At 44.6% G+C, this 16,939-nt stretch overlaps 1 protein-coding gene across 3 annotated transcripts in view; it reads left to right on the top strand.

Moving 5' to 3' along the window:
- LOC115088378 (trace amine-associated receptor 1-like) overlaps nucleotides 1–16,939 on the top strand; it is a 72,910-nt gene that overhangs the window by 43,773 nt on the left and 12,198 nt on the right. The window contains exon 1 of one of the 3 annotated variants that reach the window (XM_029596578.1): nucleotides 3,805–3,872. The exons of the other annotated variants lie outside the window; for them this stretch is intronic. The gene's annotated coding sequence lies outside the window, so the exon portion shown is untranslated. Of the gene's footprint in view, nucleotides 1–3,804; nucleotides 3,873–16,939 lie in introns of those variants that run through there. 3 annotated transcript variants of the gene reach the window in all.

The following is a 16,939-nucleotide window of genomic DNA, read 5'->3' as shown; positions in this document are numbered from 1 at the left end:
GAAATTCTAAGGCAAATCTATTCCACATTTCTTTAGCGGAAAAATTTGGTACCCTGGGAATATTTACCAGCCGTAAACTTTTGCTTCTCAATTGATTTTCCATGTTATCTATTTTTCCAGTAAGATACTGGTTTTCTTTCAGAACTGATTCATTTAGACTTCTTAACTTTTTTAATTCCACTGAATTACGCTCAGTAGCCTGATCTCTCAGTTTATCATCAGTAATTATCTTATTAACTTCCAATTCCATTTTTCTATATTTTTAACTATAGGAGATAGTTGCAATGATACATTTTTATTTAAAACAACTAGCGTTTCCCATATAATTTCCAAAGGAAAAAATAGGAGGTCTCACAACTGGTATTAATTCAATATTTTCTCTTTTGTACCAAGTCCCTGAGTCAACAATGATCACTCAATAACCATGTTCCCCTCTGTACCACTAGAAATTCTAGTTTGCTCAGCAATTAGGTCCAAAGATGTTCCCAGTTCACCTTCTATCTCGCCACTTTTCCCAAGAGTCATTGAGGTGTCCTCAATTGGATCAGTTCTTAAATTTGCTGGGTTCTCAGGGGGGGGGGCTCTATAATCCGGGGATAACGAGATCTCCAATTCACAAAAGTTATCAGTGCATTCCTGCAAACCTTCAAGTGATACATCACATGGTTTTTGGGCTCCCCTTCTGAGGTGGGCATCCATTGGGCCCAACACCGAACTAGCTAAGTTAGATTCAATAGCAAATCTCTCCCTCACCCTACGTTTACGGGCTGAGTGAGGCATGCTCTTTATACTATAAAGTCCAGAAGAAAAAAAAAGTACTTAGCTGGGTTATTTCATCTTACTTTTTGTTCTCCCAGGAGGAGATTGAGAGGTTGAACTAAAATTCCATGCAAGTCCATGCGAGTCCATGCAAAGCCCGGCAAAGCGTGCACCCCTTAGGCGCGCACAGCTTTGGTTGTGCACCGGCATCTACTGTGCGCCGCTAGTGGCTCGCACTTATAGGACCACTTCCGGGGTCCCGGCCTCCGCATCGGTAATTAGTCACAGCTGATAGATGATGTATTCCATCGGGGCACCAGCTAGCGTCTTACCCCCGGATCTCAGCAGGACAGCAACTAAGGTAATGCTTCCCCTCTCAGTCTCCAAAACAGTTTTAGTCATGGATACTCATGTGTGTCCTGTGTGCACATTCAGGTCAATGCAATACCATGTACTGGCCACAGCACATGGCTCAACATGCAATTGGATGCATGTTTTGGATGCGCGTTCATAACCCCCGATGCAAAATGGGGCTTAGTGCATCCAACATGCGCATCCAACCAAGCGCATAGCTAACAGCGTTCATCACATGTAAATTCATGTTGATGAGGCTATTAGCTATTCCCCCCCCCCCCCATGCAAAAAAAGAAATGTGCACCCAACTGGCATATCTTTACCCTCAGAAATTAACTCCTGCCTGGAGCAGGCATTAATTCTTCAGGAGCCCAAAACATTTAAAGAAAAGCAGAAAATACTGCTTTTCTGTAGTTCCTCCGACTTAATATCGTGGTGATATTAAGTTGGCGGAGCCAAGAAAGGAGAACCCTAAAAAAAAATAAAAAAATAAGGGGGTTATTTTGTAAGGCTTATCGCGTGCGAAATGTCCCTTTTTGCGTACGATATCAAGCGGTGGGGCGGAGTCGGGGGAGAGTCAGGGTGGCAAGGGGAGGAGTCGGGACAGCAAGGAGATGGACTCGGCACTGTCTTCACTGGCGGCGATAAGGTAAGCCATGTTATCGCCGCCAATAGCGGGCCCAATAGCGCCACCTTTCACGGTGGCGCTATTGGGTGCAAAAGCCGGCAGCAAAAACACCGCGGTGGTGCGATGGCTGCCGGCATTCCCAGGCCCGCCCCCCCACCCCCCATTACCGCTGGATTCACCATTCTGTGTGAGAACGGAGAATCCAAGCCTAAGTGTGCTGGCAGTCAGGTTAGGAAAAGGGACACTCAATTAATGAGCATCCATGTTCCTAACCCACTGCCAGCCACTTTTTCTGGGTGCCCACTGCCGAGGATATGGCAGGGGCGCACAATTTCCCCTCGTGCCTCCTTTTTTTCCGTGGCAGCTCATTTAAATATTATATCAGGCGCCCCGGAGAGGGGCATCGGTGTGCGTTAGGGGAGCGGGTGCTTAATCACTATCAGTATTGCCAATTTCTGCATAGGTTTTACATGATAAAGCATTTTTATCATTCTGTACAATTTGGTTCATTTATTTATTTATTTATTTATTTATTTATTATTCTTTCTATATACCGACATTTGATCTCAATTGAGATCAAACATTGGTTTACATTCAGGTACTGTAGATATTTCTCTATCACCAGAGGACTTACAATCTAAGTTTGTACCTGAGGCAATGCAGGGTAAAGTGACCTGCCCAAGGTCACAAGGAGTGACAGCAGGACTTGAAACCTGGTCTCTTGGTTCATAGTCCACTGCTCTAACCACTAGGCTGCTGGAGCTTTAATATTCGTATTTATATTTTAGATACAATAATCAGGAACATATTTTTGTTTAAGAAAAAATGTGAATATTAATTAAATGATTCTCAAAAAGAAAGTCAAGATAAGGAAAAAGGTAAAGGAAAAGTTCATTATTTCATGAAGTTTGCCAAAAAAAGAGACAGGGGAATCTATGCCTCAATACCCCAAATAAGTTGAAAACAACCTAATCTTATCCATACATAATAAAAAGAAACAGAAAAGAAGGAACAAGGCAACAGATTAGAAGAGTCAGGTAGTTCCTGCACGGCTAGAATTATCTGGAGAAAAGTCTTGAAACAGCTTCTTACTAATAAAAACAAAACAGCTGGGTTAAAAAAATATACCATACGCTTAGGTGAAACACAATTGCAGGGGGAATTTGAATAAGCAAAGGCCCCAAATTGTAGCATAATGAGTCTGATTAATGTAACTCTCTTTCAACAGGGTTCTCCTTGAAACAGGCAAAGGGCAACTTTCACGGACTGCAAAGCACTAAAAAAACTCAGTGCAGTCCCAGTTTCAAGATTCTTCCAGTGGGAAGCAGCGAAAAGCCGCAAGGCCCAAGGGGATCACACTCACAGTCAAAACATCCACACAATGGATGTTTTTCCAAAACCAAAATAAATTGTGCTGAGTACAAAAATCAAGGAAAGCAGTTTAAGATACACAGAAAGTACCAGAAGCAGTTTCTCGGTGTTACTAAAATAAAACAAACAAATATTATACAGTTCTATCTATAAGCAACTTAAGTGGATTGGCAGAGAGCTTTGGATCCGCTCCTTTTCACCACAGGCCTCTGTCTCCTCTAGGCAGTTATCTGAGGCTTAGAAAATCCTCTTCTTCTACTTTGACAAATTTAGAACACCTGGCTGGTGCCTTCTGTCTCCCAGATGGAACTTATTTTTCCCTTGGACCAGGATTAAGTGCCCTCCGGAGTACTGAAAACTGTTGGATCCTTCCTGGAATCTACATGCAAGATTAAACATCTTTCCTCTCTGTGAGGCAAGGAGATCCACCACACTTGCTGCGTGGCCTTTGCTCCCTTCAGTGATGACTCCTCCCAAAGACTTCAGGCGTCACTTTTGTACTGCAGTTGCTGGACAATGTACCTCCCTGCAGGAGATGGATCCTCTCACGCATTGCACACACTGGAAATTTCCATACTTTTGTCTACGGTGAAGCCCATGCATCAACATTTGTTTTCCTTTCTTTTGTGTAGCTTTTGCTATGTCAAGAAATCCCAAAAGATTTTCATTCTCTTGACTTTTTCTCAACAGAATTCAAACCTTCTGGATGCTCCACAATTGCCACCTTTTGAAGGTCAGACTTTTGCAGCTGCTCAGAAAGGTAATGCATTTTTCCAGAGAGAGGACTTTCCTACCCTGCTATTGCTTTCCAGATTTCTTAAAGTTAAATGGCTCGGGTCTTACCCACCTGAGCAATATTCTTGGGGACATCTGCAGGGAAATGTGTTTCCAACAGCTGTGTTAGCCTTCACAATAATGTTGAGTCCAGACTTTTTTTGGTACCGCCTGCTGATCCAACCTCTGAAAAATATTCTGAGGATCCTATCACACCGTCTAGTCTACCACTGATGATAGGCCACTGGGTGTAACAAAAGGGGAACCATTGCAGAAACCATCAATGCACTGAGCTTTACCCCTGGGAATTGCTTTGAGTTTGGAAGAAGCTGCTAGTGATTGGAAGGAACCTTTGGACTATTTTCGATGGCGAGATTGATAGAGGGGACCGGAATAGAATCACATCTGTATGTGCCTCGAGATCTCAAAATTTGGTATGCCTAGTCCTGCTTGTTTCCATATGCTATAAAAAAAAAGTTGACCTATTCAAGGAGGTTTGTACTCACAAATAATATTATTTTGTAAATAAAATTATGACGTTACAATTTTATGGGAGGGAAACGGGAGAAATATAAGAGATTCCCCTCTGAGTTTTCTATATCCAACACATCTTGATATATTTAGAAAAGAATAATATTGTGCTGCTTCACTTTGTCTACGATTCTTTGGAGATTGCTATAGCTCTTAGTAGACCAACAGAAGAACACAGATTTTACTGTAACAGACTTTCCCAAAGCTCATAGTTATTTTTCAGAGACAGATACAGCAACCTGCTTTGTCTCACAACAGCTTGCCATGTGTTCCATGACTGAAATGCACTTCATTTTGAGTTTCGAATGCATTTGAAATAAACAGCATTATGAGGTAAGAAGGCATATTGTGCACCACTTGAAATGCATTTCAAGCTCAGTTAGAAATACATTTCAAATTGCTTTAAGGAAAAAGACTTTACCATATATAACACTTGTCACTCTTAGATGACATTGCCTTGGAGATCCTAGTTAGCATTCACTGCAAGGATTATGCTATCTAATGACCTTATCAAAAAGGTTCATTGCCATTAGTCACAGTGTGCAGCTGTGTGGTTAATTTAATTTTTTTCCACTACATCAAATAAAACGTGTCTAAATGGAAATCAAAGATAATTTCATAATGGGACCACTATTTATAGTGCTCATTGTTCTGTACCTGAACTGGTGAGTAAACATTAAAGAACAAAAGTATCATTTTAAATTTACTAAGAAAAATATTAAATAGTCAATTATCAATCTCTGCTTAGTTATAAAAAAAAAGACTATGTAAAGGCAAAGAGGTAATTTATAGTATTAATATAATTACTTTTCAATTTACACATTTATAATCTACATCTTTATAGTTGATAGAGTAACAAATATGTATTACAAACTAGAACACCAGCATTTAAGGAAACAGTATAAAGTATCCTAGTTTTAAAATGCACTATTTAATTCAAATTAGTATAAGAAAATGCAGAGCTGTAGCTAGTCTGCAGCCTTGGCAATAGGCACCACTGCTCAAGGGTGCTGCCAACCCACAGTCTGATTAAGTGATCCATGGCAGGGACCCACAGTGTAGGAGGGCTACACACTCATCCTTTCCCACCCAAACCTTGGTTGGTGTTGTGTTCGTGGACCCTTGAGCCGGTTGGGACAGAGGATGGAGTGCTGTAGGCATCCACAGCAAGTGTCCCAACCAGAAGGCGGTTCGGAGGCTCGGAGCAAGCTGAGATACTGGACTACAGTGGAGTCCTATGCGACCAAGGACTCGGTACCCACTGGGAGGATGGACGACGTTGGACCCTGGTGATAGAAGAATCTTCACCCTGGAGACCGGCACTCCCCTGGGAGGAGCCCTTAGGAGTCCAGCTGCTGGGACTTTTGGAGATTCACCCTGGAAGCCGAAGTCCCCCCAGGAGGAGCCCGTAGGGACACGGCCGCTGGGACTTAGGTGACTCCCTGAAGGTGGAAGATGGTCTGGATGCAGGTGCCTCCTGCAGGTCGTGGGTTCCAGACGGCTGGTGCCTCCAGTAGGTCGTAGGTAATCCAAAAGTCGGTCCAGGAGTCTGAGTCCAAAGAGCGGTCCGCAGCCAGTCCAGGGGTCGGTGTCCAGAGAGCGGTCCAAAGCCAGTCCAGGGGTCGGTGTCCAGAGAGCGGTCAAAGCCAAACCAGAGGTCGAAGTCCAGAGAGCGGTCCAAAGCCAGTCCAGGGGTCGGAGTCCAGAAGAATCAATCCAGCAAGGAGGGCAGAGCAGAAGCGGGATGAAGAGCAAACCAGGAACGCAGCAACAGCAGGCCGAAGACCAGGAGCCTTGTTGCAAGGCACTGGAGTGATCTAGATGCAGGGTACTTATACCCTGAGGGCGTCTGACGTCATTCACAGCAGAACAGAGGGTTTTCCCGTGCTGGCCCCTTTAAGAGGAGCTCCTCCCCGCGCGCACGCATCAGGGGGCGGGGCCAGCCGCGCTGGACCATCGACGTCTCTCCCGAGGAGGGAGAGACGCACTGGCCTGCAGGCCCGAGGAAGCCCCGAAACGGCCCGGGCCGTCCCCGAGATAGGTGGAGGGACCGGGGCACGGCCCGGGACTGTAACAGTTGGCACTTCTAATCAGGTCTAGCTTCTCCTGCCCCCTACCTAGTAGTGTATATCTTTTTCTTGGCCTGCATGTTGTTTGAGCTGTGGAGCTTTGTATCTATGGAGTCCCGCAAATTTCAGACATCATCTGTTTGTCCGTGCAGCTCAAACAGCTGATGCTTAAATGATATGGAGCTCCATAGAGACAGAGACCCATGGTTCAAACAGATGACCTTACTTTAATCACACAGACCAGAAGAGAAAAGAGGCACCACTAAACAAAACTAAAATGGCAGCCAGAAAGCTCCTAAGGAAAGTGGGGGTGAGAAAGCAAGAACATAGGGACATTTTTGGGGAAAGATTAGATGAAGAACAGGGGCAGAGGGAGAGCAGGGAAAGAATGTGGGATCAGGGACTTGGAGGGGACAGAGATCAGGTAAAAAAAAACCAGGGCTCCAGGGGCAATCCGTGAAACTACAGACCGGTTAGCCTGACTTCAGTGCCAGGAAAAATAGTGGAAAGTGTTCTAAATAAAAAAGAATCACAGAACATATAGAAAGACATGGTTTAATGGAACAAAGTCAGCATGGCTTTACCCAGGGCAAGTCTTGCCTCACAAATCTGCCTCACTTTTTTGAAGGAGTTAATAAACATGTGGATAAAGGTGAACCGGTAGATGTAGTATACTTGGATTTTCAGAAGGCGTTTGACAAAGTTCCGCATGAGAGGCTTCTAGGAAAAGTAAAAAGTCATGGGATAGGTGGCGATGTCCTTTCGTGGATTGCAAACTGGCTAAAAGACAGGAAACAGAGAGTAGGATTAAATGGGCAATTTTCTCAGTGGAAGGAAGAGGGCAGTGGAGTGCCTCAGGGATCTGTATTGGGACCCTTACTTTTCAATATATTTATAAATGATCTGGAAAGAAATACGACGAGTGAGGTAATCATATTTGCAGATGATACAAAATTGTTCAGAGTAGTTAAATCACAAGCAGATTGAGATAAATTGCAGGAAGACCTTGTGAGACTGGAAAATTGGGCATCCAAATGGCAGATGAAATTTAATGTGGATAAGTGCAAGGTGATGCATACAGGGAAAAATAACCCATGCTATAGTTACACAATATTAAGTTCATATTAGGAGCTACCACCCAAGGAAGAGATGTAGGCGTTATAGTGGATAACACATTTAAATCATCAGTTCAGTGTGCTGCGGCAGTCAAAAAAGCAAACAGAATGTTGGAAATTATTAGAAAGGAATGGTGAATAAATGGAAAATGTCATAATGCCTGTATATCGCTCCATGGTGACACCGACACCTTGAATACTGTGTACAATTCTGGTCACCGCATCTAAAAAAAGATATAGTTGTGATGGAGAAGTACAGAGAAGGGAGACCAAAATGATAAGGGGAATGGAACTGCTCCCCTATGAGGAAAGACTAAAGAGGTTAGGACTTTTTCAGCTTGGAGAAGAGATAGCTGAGGGGGATATGATAGAGGTGATTAAATCATGGAGGTCTAGAATGGGTTAATGTGAATCAGTTATTTATTCTTTCGGATAATAGAAAGACTAGGGGGGCACTCCATGAAAATTAGCATGGGGCACATTTAAAACTAATCGGAGAAGTTCTTTTTCACTCAACGCACAATTAAACTCTAGAATTTATTGCCAGATGTGGTTAGTGCAGTTAGTGTAGCTGTGTTTAAAAAAGGATAAGTTCTTGGAGAAGAAGTCCTTTAACTGCTATTAATTAAGCAGACTTAGAAAATATTCACTGCTATTACTAGCAACAGTAACATGGAATAGTTTTTGGGGTACTTGCCAGGTTCTTATGGCCTGGTTTGGCCACTGTTGGAGACAGGATGCTGGGCTTGATGGACCCTTGGTCTGACCCAGTATGGCATGTTCTTATATTCTTAAAGTTCAGGTGAAAAACTGGGCGAGAGCAGGTGAAAAACAGGGACTGGCAGGGCAGAGTAGAGAAAGAATGGGGAATGTCACTTGTGGATGGGGGAGATCAGGTAAAGAATGGAGTCTGGGAAGAAATGGTACAGAACAGGAGCTGAGGGAGAGATCAAATGAAGATGAGGAACTGGGACAGAACAGGGAAAGAACAGGAACTGGGAGAGATCAGGTAAAGAAGGGAGATGGAATGGGAGAGCAGGGAAAGAACATTATTGATTAGATGCAAAACAGGACTGTAGGAGAGAACAGGTGAAGAAAGGGGATGGTGAGGAATCAGACCAGAGGATGAAGAGGGACTATCACCTGTGGACTGAAGGAGATAGGAGATGAATAGGGACTAGGAGTAGAGTAGAAGAGCAAGAACTTGTAGACTGGGAAAGAATAGGGGAAGAAAGGGGACTCTGTCACTAGGAGGAGGGGACAGCAGAAAAGAACAAGGATTCAGGAACAGGCAGTGGGAATTTTTTGATGGTAATGACTTCAGTAGTGGGGATAAGTGAGGACTTGGGAGGGCACAGAATCTGAGATTGGGTGGGAAATTGGAGACTCAGTAATGGAGTGGAGGGAGCTGAGCAGAACTTGGGGATGCAAAGAACAGGGACTTGGAGACTGAGTAGTGATTTGAGGCCAACAGTAAAATTTGACGATTGGATGGTCATGAGTTGAGGGAATATTAGATGGGTTAGAGTGGGTGGCTCGTGGGAATGATGGCTACTGCCTGGAGACAATACCCTTATTCAATAAACACACATACTGTTAAATCGACACCAACATTGCTCTAAGCTTCAACAGCAAGAGGAAATGTGGAAAAAAGGATTTGTATTCACAAAAAAGCGGGGAGTAGCTTGCTTGTTACGGCAATTACTACGCCAAACCAAATAAGCCTGATACTTCACTTTCAATACATATCCAGCATAGCTCTCTGCTTCAACAGCAGGGGAGAAAGACCGATGCTTCACGCATATCCAGCATAGCTCTCTGCTTCAACGGCAGGGGAGAAAAACCAATGCTTCACGCATATCCAGCATAGCTCTCTGCTTCAACGGCAGGGGAGAAAGACCGATGCTTCACGCATATCCAGCATAGCTCTCTGCTTCAACGGCAGGGGAGGAAGACTGATACTTCATGCATATCCAGCATAAGCTCTCTGCTTCAACGGCAGGGGAGAAAGACCGATACTTCACGCATATCCAGCATAGCTCTCTGCTTCAATGGCAGGGAATGAGAAAAGTGGATCTATATACAGACAACAACCAAACAAGGACTGAATTACATAGTCTGGGTAAACAAATAAGCATGGGTGTAGCTTGCTTATTGCGGCGGTTACTACCCCTAACTCATTAAGCTAGATATTCACTTAGAAGCAGTTCAAACACTGCTCTCTACATTAATGGTAGGGGTGGAAGGGAAATAGAACCAAAAGGTTACTAAGAGCCAAGACTAACAGAAGTATGAGAAAAAAAAAAGTGCAAAGCTTACTGGGCAGACTGGATGGGCCGTTTGGTCTTCTTCTACCGTCATTTCTATGTTTCTATGTTATCAGTGAGGTTGTGAATGACCCGGAGTACTAGAGAAAGCATGAGACACAATGGAATGGGAATTGTGTGTTGTGAAAGAGAATGAGAATGGGGCTTGGAAGTCATTGAAAGAGGGGGTAATAGAGGCCCGGTAGAGTGTAAGAGATGAGGCTGGTGGTTAAGGAGGGATTAAGTGATAAGAAAGGAGCTGGAGCTGGTGAGACGATGAGAGACAGAGGAAATTAGATGAGTGTTGGGGAGTGGGGGAATACAGTGAGTAGAAAAGAGAGATTAGGGAGTGAATGAAAAATAGTGGGGAGATTTTGTGGGAGAGTGGCTTACTGGCTTCCTCCCTGGAGCTTCACGATTTGAAGCTCCAGGGAGGAAGATTCAGAACCAATGTCAGGAAGTATTTCTTCACGGAGAGGGTGGTGGATGCCTGGAATGCCCTTCCGGAGGAAGTGGTGAAGACCAGAACTGTGGAAGGACTTCAAAGGGGCGTGGGATAAACACTGTGGATCCATAAAGTCAAGAGGGCCGCCAATGAAGAGTAGGTGACTCGCCAGAATGATGGCTACTTGCCTGGAGACAATACCCTTATTCAATAAACATACACATGGTTACTGTGACTCCCAACATCACTCTAAGCTTCAACAGCAAGAGGAAATGTGGAAAAAAAGGATTTGCACTCACAAAGACGGGAGTAGCTGGCTTGTTACGGCGGTTACTACCCCAAACCAAATAACCAAATTACTACCTCCACCTTCCTCTATTCCTGATGCATTTCAACTAGCTTGATCACTCCATTCTTATACTTCACTTTCAATGCATATCCAGCATAGTTCTCTGCTTCAACAGCAGGGGAGAAGAAAAACTGTTACTTCACACATCCAGCAGAGCTCTCTGCTTCAACAGCAGGGGAGAAGAAAAAAGGGTTCACACTCACAAAGCGGGGAGTAGCTGGCTTGTTACGGCGGTTACTACCCCAAACCAAATGTACCTGATACTTCACTCTCGACGCATATCCAGCATGGTTCTCTGCTTCAACGGCATGGGAGAAAGACTGATACATCACGAATTTCCAGCATAGCTCTCTGCTTCAACGGCAGGGGAAAAGAAAAACTGATACTTCACGCATATCCAGCATAACTTCAACGGCAGGGGAGAAGGAAAAAGGATTCACACTTACAAAGCGGGGAGTAGCTGGCTTGTTGCGGCGGTTACTACCCCAAACCAAATGTGCCTGATACTTCACTTTCGATGCATATCCAGCATAGCTCCCTGCTTCAATGGCAGGGGAGAAGATAAACAACCAATAAGGGCTGTATAACATAATCTGGGTAAAAACAAATGGGCATGGGTGTAGCTTGCTTATTGCGGCGGTTACTGCCCCTACTACCTCTAACTAATCAAGCTAGATATTTCACTTGGATGCAGCTCCATCACCGCTCTCTGCATTAATGGTGGGGGTGCAAGGGAAATAGAACCATGAGCTAAGAGAAACAGATAAGTATGAGAGAAAAAAATGTGTGAAGCTTGCTGGGCAGACTGGATGGGCCATATGGTCTTCTTCTGCCGTCATTTCTATGTTTCTATGTTTCTATGTTTCTATGATACCTCTTGCTATTGCGAGGATGTTTTGTTCAATAGAATGACAACCCCATGGTCACCCCTTTACCTTCTCCAATTACGACCTTCGATGTTGCACATTCTGGACCTTCTGAGAGGTTGGTTTACCCCTGTATACATGCTTGGAGGTGGCTGCAGAAGCTACGAGGCTTGATAGGCATGTCTTCATTGCTGCTACCGCTTCTGGGAAATTCGGACTTTCTACCAGGCCGAGATTGCAGTGGCATTTTTCAAAGTTGGGCTAGAAATGGTGTAGTGTTCATCTTCCACCTATATGATCCTGAGTCCCACGCAATCTTGGACTTTCAAACATTGTCTAGGACTTATCGACTGTCATCCCGACATTTCTTTTCCTATTTGCAAGTCCGACACCACTTGCAGTCTCTTCAGTGGACAACAGAAGTCTTGGTAGCGGAAACTGTTTCTTCTATAAAAGTCTTTGATACAACGTACCTCACCAATACCATAGCTGGATGGAATCAGCTGGGTAAGACTTTTAAAGCCAAGGACTATTTGAAGTTACTGGTGCAACAGTTGTCCAATATTTGGATGCGGAAGTTACTACGGATCAAATGCTAAACTGTTTTAAAGCACTGCATGCCCATAATCCGAATTGCAATTTCGGATTCATCTGACTTACTACGATGACATTCGTCGTTTTCAGATGGGCCTTACGAATTCCCCCGTTATGCATCAAATGCGGCACAGAGAAAGACACTTTAATATACTGCCTCCTTCAGTGTCAGACCATCAAATTGTTTTGGACTTCTGTATTGGGAACTATCACCCAATCTACAAGTGTTGCCACAAAGACGTCAGGAAATATCTTAATGACATACCCCCTACACAGTACACCATCTTGCAATCTCTCTAAGGAAAAGTTTTGGCGCCTGACCACTCTGTTGGTGTTGTGCATCCCAGCCGCGCTGGTGCCATGACAAGGCCTGCTCACCTTGGGCTCCCCTCCATGGGCTCCACTCCGTCCTCCCTAGCAGCAGCAGCAGCCAGCTTTTGGCATCCCCAGTGCCTACCCCGAACACCTCTGTCGTCACAGGCCTCTCTAAGGAGCTCCAGCTGGGGCTCCTCGTCCTTGGCCTCGCCTCTACGCACACGGCCAGTACTTCCTCTTTTAAAGGGCCCAGGGCAAGAATCTTGGGCCGTACGCCTCCTGATGACATCACGTAAGAGTCCTATATAAGGCGAGGGCCTTCCCTCAGTTCCTCGCCTTGGCAAACGGGTCGTCACATTTATGTGAAGCTAGTTGCCATCCTGTGTTCCTGCTTCCTTGATCCTGTGCTTGTTCCAGTGTTCCTGCATTCCTGTGTTCGTTCCAGTGCTCCTGCGTTCCTGTGTTCCTGTGGTCCTTCCTGTGTGCCAGCATCTGTTCCTGATTCCTGTTCCATGTTCCGCTACCCAGGTTGAACCTTCTCAGATTGATTCACGGTACTGACATCGGCTTGCCTCTGACCATGTTTGGGCTGATACCTGGAACTGACCTCTGCTCACCATTGACCACGTTTGGACCACTGCCTGAAACTGACCCTTGCTTTGGCTGATCACCCTCGGATGGATACCCTGGCTTTGACCCTTGCACTTCACGCAGACACTCTCTTCACTCTCCTGTGACCACCAGGCCTACCTGCTCTAATGCTGCCTGCAGGCTTCTACAAGCTAGACCACTAGGCATTGCCTATCCTGCCCGGAGGACCTTCAGTTCCTGTTTCCTTCCAGTGGTCTCTGGTACACTCTTTTCTGGTCTAGGTCATCTATTCTCCTCTAGCTGCGCACCTTTGCTCTTGGTGGGTACATCTTGCCTCTACCTCTCCGGGAGACCCTCAGAGGCCCACCTAAGCCCAGGCAGTCTGGGTACCCAAAGGCTCAACCTATGGAACCCCCAGACTGTTATTGGTGAAGCTCCAGTTTGCCTCTATCTCCTTGTGTGCTCCGCCTCCTGGTGGCAGGTGCCCTCTGGGACCTCCCTGAGGGCTGTACCAATCCTGCGCCAGGCCAAGGGTCCACCTCTAGCGCAACAGTTGGCATGCCACACTATTTTGTCGGTCTGGATGGAACCAGCTACATCACCTTCTGTTGCTGCATGGTCTCAAAGGATGGCATCGCTTATACAAATGGAGCGACTGGATTGCCTCTCCGGAAACCAAAAGAGGGATAAAACGTACGAGGAATGCTGGAATGCCTGTTTTGCGTTGTTGCCCTTTGATGGTCAGGCCGGAATGTTAAATGCTGGTTATTACAAAGTTTGGGAATAAATTCCCTGGGTTCAAGGGGGGAAGGTGGGGGGTCAGGGGGGAGTTTGAATGAGGATGTGTGATTTATGAATAGGGAGAAGATGAATGGTTGTGTGCAATAGAGATGAAGGGTTACAGGAGTGGGAGTGAATGTTCCGATGTATATCAGATGATGAGTGGGAGGCTGTGTGCGGGGTGAAAGAAAAGAGAAAAGAAGAGGGGATGAAATCATCTAGACTCTTTAGACAACAGTTGTGCATTTGTTAATGGTATGTACATTATGCTGGAAGACATTGGAACCTGCTAGGTCTAAATGTAATCCTTTGGCACCTACCATGCTGTCACCACTTTTTGATTCCCTGTTGGATGGAACGATGGCCCATTTTGGCGGGGCTGACTGGAGGGAACGAGACACCGTAGGAAGAGCTGAGGCTGAGGAGCTCTGAGGTAGAAGGGGTGCAGTCCTCAGCTGTGCTGCCTCAGAGCCCTCAGGTTTGGTTGGTTAATCGGAACTTGCTGGAATTAGACACAGCATGTCAACCTACATGGGAGCAGGAGAAAGCGCCCTGATGGTAGGCTCCGTTCTCAATACACCTCTGACTAAACCTTCAGTGCTAACTGTGGACTCAGTGTGTACTGCTCTGGTCTCTCTAGAATCAGCTATTTCAGTTCTAACAAATATTACGTTGGACATTAAACAACGCATCCCAATTATGGAGGAGGCTGTTAATTCTTTGGATAAAAGAGTGGGGCAACTAGAAACTCAGATAACAACAATAGAGAACCTTCAGTAGGATTTGATAAAGTCAGAATTAATATATACTATGAAGTTTGATGACATTGAAAATGTTTTGAAAAGTTTAAATCTTTGGATACTTAATTTCCCATATGTAAAATTAATACCTCTTATTGATTTATTTAAATCATATTTGACGCTGAGGGAGATCTTCAAAACATATGCGCGCGCGTACTTTTGTTTGCGCCACTGGCGCGAACAAAAGTACACCAGATTTTATAAGATACGCGCGTAGCCGTGCGTATCTTATAAAATCCGGGGTCGGCGTGCGCAAGGCTGTGTAAAATCGGCAGCCTGTGTGCACTGAGCCGCGCAGCCTTCCTCCGTTCCTTCCGAGGCCGCTCCGAAATCGGAGCGGCCTCGGAGGTAACTTTCCTTCCATGTCCCCCCACCTTCCCCTCCCTTCCCCTATCTACCCCACCCCCCAGCCCTACCTAAATCCCCCCCCCTACCTTTGTTGGACAAGTTACGCCTGCTTGAAGCAAGTGTAACTTGCGCGCGCCGCCCCGGCATCCCCCGGCACAGGCCGCAGTGCCGGGACCACCCTCCGGGCTGCCCCTGAACCGTCACCACGCCCCCGGACCCGCCCTGGACCGCCCCCTGCCCCTGGACACGCCCCCGGACACCCCCCCTCCCGCCCCTTTTACGAAGCCCCGGGACTTACGTGCGTCCCAAGGCTTTGCGCGTGCCGGCGGCCTATGTAAAATAGGCGCGCCGGCGCACAAGTGCCCTGCGTGTGTAAATCTGGGAGGATTTACGCACGCAGGGGTTTTAAAATCTACCCCATAGATTTTAGGATTCTCACCTGATAATATGCCTGTAATTTCAAAGATTTATTACCTGCCTAAAGACCAGCAGAGTCAAGACCAGACCAACAATTGCCTGAGCAAGTTATGAATGTGTCAATATTTTGGACATATCTTTAGATAAAATGGTAACAGATCGTGCCACATTATTGGTATCATTTACTTTTACCTCTGATAGAAATGCTGTATTAAGATGTTTCCTGCGAAAATGATCTGCATTGTTATATGGCCAAAAGATTTGGATTTACCCTAATCTAGCAAGGGCCACACAGTTAAGGAGGAAAACGTTTCTTGAAATGCGAACTGAAACTTTAATATGTGGAGCTAATTTTATGTTAAAATACCCATGCCAATGCTTAATATTACATTCTAATGTGAAGTATGTTTTCCTTGAACTGGTGCATTTAAGGGCGTTTTTGGACGCACACTCCTGAAGAGATCCCATTGTTAAGGAGTAGGTGCAAAAGAGAAAAAGTCTGGGGTAATCATGGGCTAGTTTCCTTATTGTATTGTTGTATTGCATGGAAATACTGCTTTGTTTGCACTTGTCTCTCCCACATTTCCTTGATTTTTGGAGAATTCATGTTTAATTTTTTGTTTCTGAACCAAGATACCTCATGTAATTATTGCTTTATGATATTATCCATATTACTGTACAAGAGGATTCTTGTGATTATTGTTGAAAATGATAAAATAAAATAAATGTAATCCATTGATCTGTTTTTTGTGATGGCTTATACATCCCACTGAAAATAAAAAATATTTTGAAAAAAAAAGAAAAACAGTGGGAGAATAGAAGATTGGGGAAGGCTTGAGAGAAAGAGGAGGGGAATAGGATGAGTGAGAGTGGGAGCAGAAAGTTGGTAGGTAGGTAGGTGAGAGGTGAAAAGAGGGAGACTAAAGACTAGAGGGTTAGAGTGGAGTAGAAGGGGTGAAATTTTGCTATAAGTGGGAGAAAGCAGAGAAGAGAGGAATTATGGAAAAAAATCAAAGGGAAAGATCAATATCAGAGGCAGATATAGAAAAGGAAGGGAAGAAGGAATGGAAAATGGAAAGGAGATCTTGGAAAATAACTTAGAAGAAGACCAAATAGAGAAACCAGGGCCAAATAAAATGACCATACAAAAATGATAGAAAAGAAACATTTTATTTTCACTTTTTAGAGAGAGGAATATGTTGGCTTTGGGAATGTTCATTTCTTTTTTTTTTTTTTTTTTTAATTGAATTTTCAACAAATGATTACGTTTATTCAATGTCTCCAGAAATACAGAAAGGAAAAGGAAGGAAAGAAAATATTGTAACTTAACTATTGGTGTTTCTACACACAAAAGAAATTAAATATACCTTTACCCTTTCTACTATCATAGGCAACAAGGGGAGATCCAAGATGTTTAAAAAGCAGATAACAAGAAATAAACAATATCATAAGTCATGACATAATACCCCCGTTTCTATTACTTTTTCACCTAACCTCTCCTGGAGACAAAACTTAAGAGTGGGTATC

This window comes from Rhinatrema bivittatum, chromosome 3 (genome assembly GCF_901001135.1).
Source record: "Rhinatrema bivittatum chromosome 3, aRhiBiv1.1, whole genome shotgun sequence".
Lineage (NCBI taxonomy): Eukaryota > Metazoa > Chordata > Amphibia > Gymnophiona > Rhinatrematidae > Rhinatrema > Rhinatrema bivittatum.
This window is presented reverse-complemented; position numbering and strand designations above follow the sequence as displayed.